Genomic DNA, 7,853 nt, shown 5'->3' with positions numbered 1-7,853 from the left:
CCATCATAGCTGCCCATCTGCTATAAGACTGTGAGCTCTGAGAGGGCAGACCTTATGTCTGACACAGTCACAGGTTATTCCTGTGCCTAGCACATGGCCCAGCAAAATCAGAGAGCTCAGTAATTACTTACTGATTAATTAATGCAAAAATAAACCATTAGCTTTCAGGCTAGCCCCAGGGTAAGGGGAATCACGCCCACCCACCTCCATCCCTTACTCAATGCCATTCCATTGTCACATTCTAAAATCCCAGAGGAGAACCAGCAAAACTGTCAGAAATGTAATAAAACAGTCAATAGCACATAAAATCCTTTAAAATTATGAAACGTCTGGCCCAGTTCTATTTTATTCCATGAAGGCAGAAAATGGGAGCAGCTACCCTGAACACCATGTGATGGCAATAATGTAAGTATCAGAGTCAAGTATTTGGTGGCCCACCCTGTACGACCACCATGTGTACTCTACCCTGTCCATGCATAGGGCATAGCCCATTGCGGTGTCAACAGCACAGAACGGGGTTCAAGCCCCAGCTCTGCCACTGACTAACTGGTGGATAATCATTATGATGCCCTTCCAAGATCCTGTGTTGAAGTCCTAACTCCCTCGTACTTCAGAATGGCACCTTATCTGGAAACAGGGCTGTTGGCAGATGCAATTAGTTAAGGTCCCACTACCATAGGGTGGGCTCATTCTCCAGGATGACTGGTGTCCCTATAAAAAGGGGAAATTTGGACACAGATGCACACACACACAGGGAGACTTCCCTGTGAAGAATGGCATTCCACTGCCGCGAGCCAAGGAACCGCCAGAAGCTGGGAGAGAGTTCTGGAACAGATGCTTCCGTAGTGTCTTGAGAGTGAACACCTTGAGCTCAGAGTTCTGGCCTCCAGAACTATGAGACAACACGTTTTTGTTATGTGAGCCACCCAGTTTCTAGTACTTTGTTACCGCAGCCCTGGGAAACTTAATACGGTGGCCTTTGCAAATCAATCGCTGTGCCTCGGTTCCATTTTTTTTAAATGAGGTTAGTCATGGTCTCTATCTCGTGGAGTTGTTATGAGGATTAAATTAGTTGATATTTGGAGGGTGCTTGGAAAGGATACCTGGCACAGAAGACCAACGAGGTTCTTCTAATGGTCAAGACTCTCCCCTTTTCCACGCAGCAATGACAGGACCAAATGTCCTAAATTCTGGCATAGTGAGTCCTAATTTACAACTCGTTGCTGGGTTGTGACATTTCATACCTTAGCTTCTGTGTAGAGCATGGATACATAACAGGACTGGAGAGTTCGCTGAGAGAGTGATGGAGGCTGGAGTGCTTTGCAATTACTTGCATTCACTAGAGACTTAACTGAGCACCCTCCCCATGCAAGGTGCAGAGCTAAGGATCTCATGTGGCCAGATGTGACCTTGCTGGGAAGAATGTTTTATAGCATTTTATTGTTTCTAATACTGAACCATTAAAAAGCAAAGTATCCTAGATTTTTTATCAGTTTCTGCTGAATATTTCTAGCTTTCTCATAATTTATGCAACCCTGGAAACTCAGGAGAGTAGGAGAACTTTAAGAGAAATAAAACACCTGTGAATGAAGGACAGAAACAGCAAATGGGGGAGTGGCTGAGGCCAAAGAAAAGTCAGGAATTATCATTCTCTTTTCACTTTAAACAAAGGATCCTTTGCTTACCAAAAGTCTTCTGAGCTGTAGGTCATTGGAGGACCTCCATTAAAGCCTGTGTGGGTTGTACAGGTTCTTTGGGAAAGGACTGAGAATCTATCTATTCTCCTGGCCAAAATGACCACCAGGAAATTCCTTCAATCAGTCATAAGGTCCCATTCTGACTGAGCACTTACTATGGGTTAGGTGCTGTTTTAGGCACGGGGATATCGCAAAGGATAAAACTGAAAAAAAAAAATCCGTTTCTTCATAGAACTATTCTGGTGAGGGGAAAAAGACGATTGACACAATAAACAAGTAAAATAGATAGTACGTCAGATAGTTATAAATGTTAAAGAGGAAATGAAAGCAGGGATGTGTGGGGTGCAGGATTTATACTGGGGTGAGGATTTACAATTTTACACAGGATGAGCAGGGAGGGAGGCCTCACTGAATGGCCTCATTTGAAAGAGTTGGCAGAGGTGAGCGAGTGAGCTATCTGGGAGAAGAGCATTCCAGGCAGAAGGAACAGCACGTGCAAAGGCCCAAGGCAGGAGTGTTACAGAACAGGAAGAAGTCAAAGTGGCTGGAGTGGCATGAGAGGAGCCGAGGAGCATGGGAGGGAGGTGACAGGGGCCTGGGGGGTCACAGGAATGTTGGCTTCTGCTTTCAGTGCAGAAGGGGAACCATTGGAAGGATCTCTGGCTGCTGCTCAGGCTTCTCACTGTCAGGGGCAAGGGGAGGACAATCAGGAGGCTTCTGAGAGGCAGGCAAAGAATGGTTCTGAAACAGCAGAGAATGGTTGACCATGTCAAGTGCACTGATGGGTCCAGTAAAACGAGATCTTAGAGCATTGGGCTTGGCCACGTGGAGGTCACCGTTGCTCTCAAACAAGAACAGTCTGATGTAGAGGCAGGGACCAAATCTGATGCAAGAGGTCCAGGAAAAGAATGGGAAGAAGGAACTGGAGATAGCCCGCACTGACAACTTTACAAGGTGCTTTGTCCTAAAAGGCAGTTCCAGAAAGAATCCTCTCCCTGCCCCCCGAAAAGAATCTCTTTATCTACCCTGACTTTTAGAACAGCAGAGAAAATGCCCGCTGGAAGTGTCCTCCTTGGGATTCTAGGATCCAAAGAGGATGGATGCAAACGATTCTACCTGTTTTGTCCAAAACAGTCCTGTACTTGTTATTGCCTTGTGAGTCCTTGTACTTGTTATAGCTAAGGCTGACTACATTCTGAAAACTCCCCATAGAAGGCGTGTCCCTGAATTTGAAACCCTTGATCACTGTGGACAGATGGACCACACCCTCACCCAACACAAGCAGAGATGCCTTCATCCTTAGAGATGTGCTATGCGGCCTCTTCCCAAGCACCGAAAGATCTATTAATCACAAGGTTTCTAAGTTGGTGGAAGCAGTGCACCATTATGCACACTGCAGCTGTGGAGCTAATTAACCTTGAACCAGGCAAGTTTCTAAGTCTCTCAGAGAAGTTTATTTATGCCTCCTAAAACTGAGGGCAATAGCTGCAGCCTGATTTTAATTCTAGGTTTGAGAAAGTGTGAGGCATTACTGTAACGCTAATGAAAAGAGGCATAAGTAAATTAGCACCAGCCTGCAAGGAGTTAGTTAAAGAAAATCATAAGGTTCTCTCGTGTGTCTCTAGAAGATACTGTAATCTACTTACCGTTTTTTTTTAAAGATTTTATTTATTTATTTGAGAGAGAGAGAATGAAAGAGAGCACATGAGAAAGGGGAGGGTTAGAGGGAGAAGCAGGCTCCCTGCCGAGCAGGGAGCCCGATGCGGGACTCGATCCAGGGACTCCAGGATCATGACCTGAGCCGAAGGCAGTCGCTTAACCAACTGAGCCACCCAGGCGCCCCTACTTACCTTTTTATAACTGTGACACTTAAGAGGACCCAAGACCAGGCTCCAACTAGACTGGAGGGAGAATACTAGCTGTTGTTCACTGAATGCGCCTCTGGGATGAGATGCTCCTCTGGGACAGATGTTCTGCACATTATTATTTCATCCTCACGGGAGTCCTGTGCACTGGTTACTTCTGTTGGACTCATTTTACAGCTGGGAAAAACGAGGCTCAGCTTCATGCCATTCTCACAGGAATAGCAGATAAATGCAGGAGCATGACAGTTAGAGCCTCTTCTATGGAGGTAACATGACTGCAGGGCACCAAGGAAGATGGAGCCAGGAGCTGGAGAAGAGGTCTGGAGTCCAGAAAACCAACCTGCTTCATTGCCGGGCATCTGAAAATGCTTTGGCAAGAGCCAATATCCTTTGCAATTGTCCATTAGAGAAAGAGAATGAAATGCTTCCTTTGTGAATTGAGACAGAGCCACAAATGGCATAGAAGGTGAGGGGTAGGGGATGGCTCCCTGTAAATACAGAGATACTCATTTCTGGACAGAGCGGTCCACTGAGTTTATTGGAGGAGGCTGGGGTTTGGTTATCAGTTAGCCGGAATATGCATGCTAAAGAGGGAAAAAACAAAGGGCACCTTCAATTTCCAGACAGCCTATGTGCCCAGCAGGATTTTTTTAAATTAGTACAGCAGTTATTTTAACGGGTGAAATTTAACACAACAACAGTACCAAACACTCCCAAAGAATAGATGGTGCGTGTGAAGCTGAGATTTGGCACATGAGGACAATGGCCGTTGGCTCCTGGAACCTTCCCGGGCTACCCAAGGTCAAAACTAAACAAAGTTGTAAAAACAAAAGTTATCCTCAATGGTTCTTTTGCCTGACATCTTCTTCATTCAGGAGCTCTCAGACAACCTCAGAGGGTGTCTGCTACCCTCAAGTATTCCCCGTGGCCCGGCCTCTCCCCCGTTGAGAGCCCCTTCTCCTGCCCTTTCTTGCTGTCATCAGAATTTATATTCTGGACTCAATTACTTTCAGTGTCCTCCAAGGTGACAACCAAACTGATTTTATTAGAATGGAGGACTGGTGTTTTCAGGGAAGAGAAGGACCCGTTCAAGCCACTACCAACTCCTCTTCCTTAATGTGGCTTCGGATCCTTCTGTGAAATTGGCCAAGCTTTCTGCAGGCTGTGTGCGATCTACTGGGAACCTGAGAGGTGTGTACACACCAAGACGTTCATGGGGAGGACCCACTTATATCTCTGTTAGTTAAAATGATCTGCATGGATCTAATAATTATGCAATAGGAGTTAGTTTTTCAAGCCCAAATGAGGTAGGACTACTAAGACAAAAATCACTCTCTGGAAAGGTTGCTTTTGCCCACCCAAACCTTTCCCAGCACCAAACAGCAACAACAACAACAAACTCATACACACAGCCTGGCATAGTCATTAAGTGTCTGTCCTTCAGTCCCACACAGAACCAGGTTAGTAGCTTGTTTCTGCTACTAGTTCATCGACGGACATCAGGTAACAAGTTTCTTCATCTACAAGACCAAGTAGTAAGAGTACATACCCCACGGGGCTTTGTGTGGATTAGATATGAAAACTCCTATGAAACCCTTAGCACGATCCTTGGCTCCTAGTAAACATTTAAAAGATGTTGGCCACCGTATTATCCCTCTCTGACTTATAATAGCTCCACTTAATGTATAGTTTACCCAGTGCCGACCACTGTTCTGAGTACTTGACATAAGTTAACTTGGAATTTTCACAATGACCCTATGATGTATGTTGTCCCCGTTTGAAAGAGAAGCAAATGAAGGCACAGAGAGGAGTGATTTGCCAAAGTACTACCGTGTGTCGATGGTAGGGCTAGAGCTCAAACTCCAGCCTGGTCCCTCCGTCTACAGTCTTGACCACAACCACCCAGCTCTATGGCACCTGATGGGGGCTCTCGAAGGCACAGCCCATCTTATATCCAAGAAAAGTTGTGTTTGTGAGACAAAGAGAAGGCTGTCTGTGAAGTCTGTCCCCTAAAGGAGAAAAGAAAACAAGTGATCCAAGCACCAAGAGGGCGCTTCCATCGGGAACATAGTCATGCCCCACACTCGGCTGGAAGTAAGTCGTTCTGAAATCAGCAACATTTCTCTGTGGTGAAATTTAAGGGGAGGACGTTCTCCATCAAGAATGAACGTAAGTCACCATGAAGTGAGGGACTGAAGAGATTCTCTAAAAAGTGCAAAAGGAAGACAGGAGGGGCAGGAGGAAGAAAGGAAACAAAGGGGCTAAGGAAAGGCAATCCTCTTCCTGGGGTCATAATTCACACGCAGCACAGCTCCTGGCAGCATTTATAGGGACAGCCTGTCCAATAACACACACAATGCACAATACTCGAAGGACTAGCTTGATGTCGAAATGTTTTCTTGAATGAGATTCAGAAAGGGAATTCTTGTTGTTTGACGTTCCTTCCAGTTTCTTGGGCCACAATGCCGGGTATGAACTGTCACGTGTGCCACGGGGCGGCAGGGAGCGCGCCCGGCCACATGCTGTAGCTGTTCATGTGCGAGTCTGGTCCCTACACTTTGGCGGCAGCTCTGCCTTGTATTTCATTCACTCCATTAATATTTGGGGACAGGAAGAAGGAAAGAAACCGAAACCCCTTCATGGGGTTTTGCCTAAAAATTTCAATGACGCTAAAGGAAAATTTCCAACTTGTGATTCTTTTAAAAAGCATCTGGCCTTTTAATAAAAATCTCTTTAAAGGTGCATCCAAAGAGGAGGTCTGCACTCAGGGATTTATCAAGGTAAAGTCTGGGCTGCTCTGCATTTAGCTGCTGCCCCTGTGGATGGTTTCCAGCTGGGACAAATAAAACCAAACCCAGGGTCCACAGAGTGAGCAAAAGGTCTCTGAGGGGTTTGTCACTCCAGCTTCTATCCATGAGTTTGCCTGTTGCCATGGGGATAGAAACCCTTTGATGGGGGGTTGGGGAGAATATTATTTTCAGAAGCTGGCTACTCCCAGGCAAGCTTTTCGACAAACTACGAAAACTCATAACCACTTAAGAGTAGAAGAGAATTAGTGAATTATATTTCAGCTCCTTTTCCTTGCAGCTGTCCCTTTTGAGGGAAATTATAAACCATAAAGCAGGAGGCAGTGAGTTCTCATCAGTTGTGAGATGCAAGCTAACCATCCACTCAGCATCATCACCATAATGTGATCTAGAAATGCTTCATTGGGCTGAATTGAGGCTGTGTTTCATCCATAAAATGCCCTCACTGCTTCTAGACCCCCACTTGCCGGGTGATCTTAGAGCTGAGAGGGGCTCCCTGTCCCCTGGAGATCCAAGGGTTCGGATACAACCCAGCACAAGGCCAAGCTGCTGCCTTCACAGCCTCTTCTGGGAGGTGATTTCCTAAACGATTTCTTTGACCACACAGATAAATTCTCATTTAAATTCAGGCACATACACCCACAGGCTGATCGACAAAGACACACCATGAATTGAATGATAAATAATATATGCAGACAAAGACAACATCAGCTCTTATTTGCAGATGAAAGAACACTAGAAATTATTTCTGATGGAAATATAAAAGATTAAATTCAAGCAGGGCATGGTGGAGGAAGTATTTTTTTTTTAAAGCTCCTTAAGAAACAACCTCATTGTTTCACTTTCAAAAGGCACTTTCTGTCTTGAGTTAGGAATTCATTGGGCACTTGGGAACCCAGGCCCCAGTTGGAGATGCTCGTCCACTATTGAGAGAGCCCAAGGGAGCAGAAATGGAAGTGAAATCTTAAGAGAGGATACCTGCTGATAGGCAGCCTGGCATCCATCTCCCTTCTTCTGGTAATTTTCTATCAGAAAACTATCCCCTTTCCACTCCCATTCTGTAGAGCCAAAGGGTGTTGGAGCTGGGAGCAGGGTTCAGAAAATGAACCAAGTCATCCCAGTGAGACCCTATCGCCCGACTTGGCTCTCTTTTCACCAAAGTTTCCAGCCAGTGGGATGTAAGCCTGGGGCTGCTGGGGCTTGTGACGTCAGGAGAGTATGCCTGAGAGCACAGAGGAAAACAGCCGAGCTATGGATTCCTAATTACGTATTGTGAGTGCCTGAATTCAGCCATTCCTGAAGCTAGGCTGCCCTCGATGTTTCAGTTACAGAAGCCAGTGAATTCATGTTTGTGCTTATGTCAGTTTCAGCTGGGTTTCCCTCCCTCTGTCAAGCACTCAGTAAGATGGGCTGGTGGGTCCTGCTCATATATGTGTAATATACACGAACTTATACAGATACATAAGTATATATGTCTACCTATC

This window comes from Leptonychotes weddellii, chromosome 8 (assembly GCF_054177405.1).
Source record: "Leptonychotes weddellii isolate Sample4059 chromosome 8, ASM5417740v2, whole genome shotgun sequence".
Lineage (NCBI taxonomy): Eukaryota > Metazoa > Chordata > Mammalia > Carnivora > Phocidae > Leptonychotes > Leptonychotes weddellii.
The sequence above is the reverse complement of the archived record's forward strand: the minus strand, read 5'-3'. Positions refer to the sequence as shown.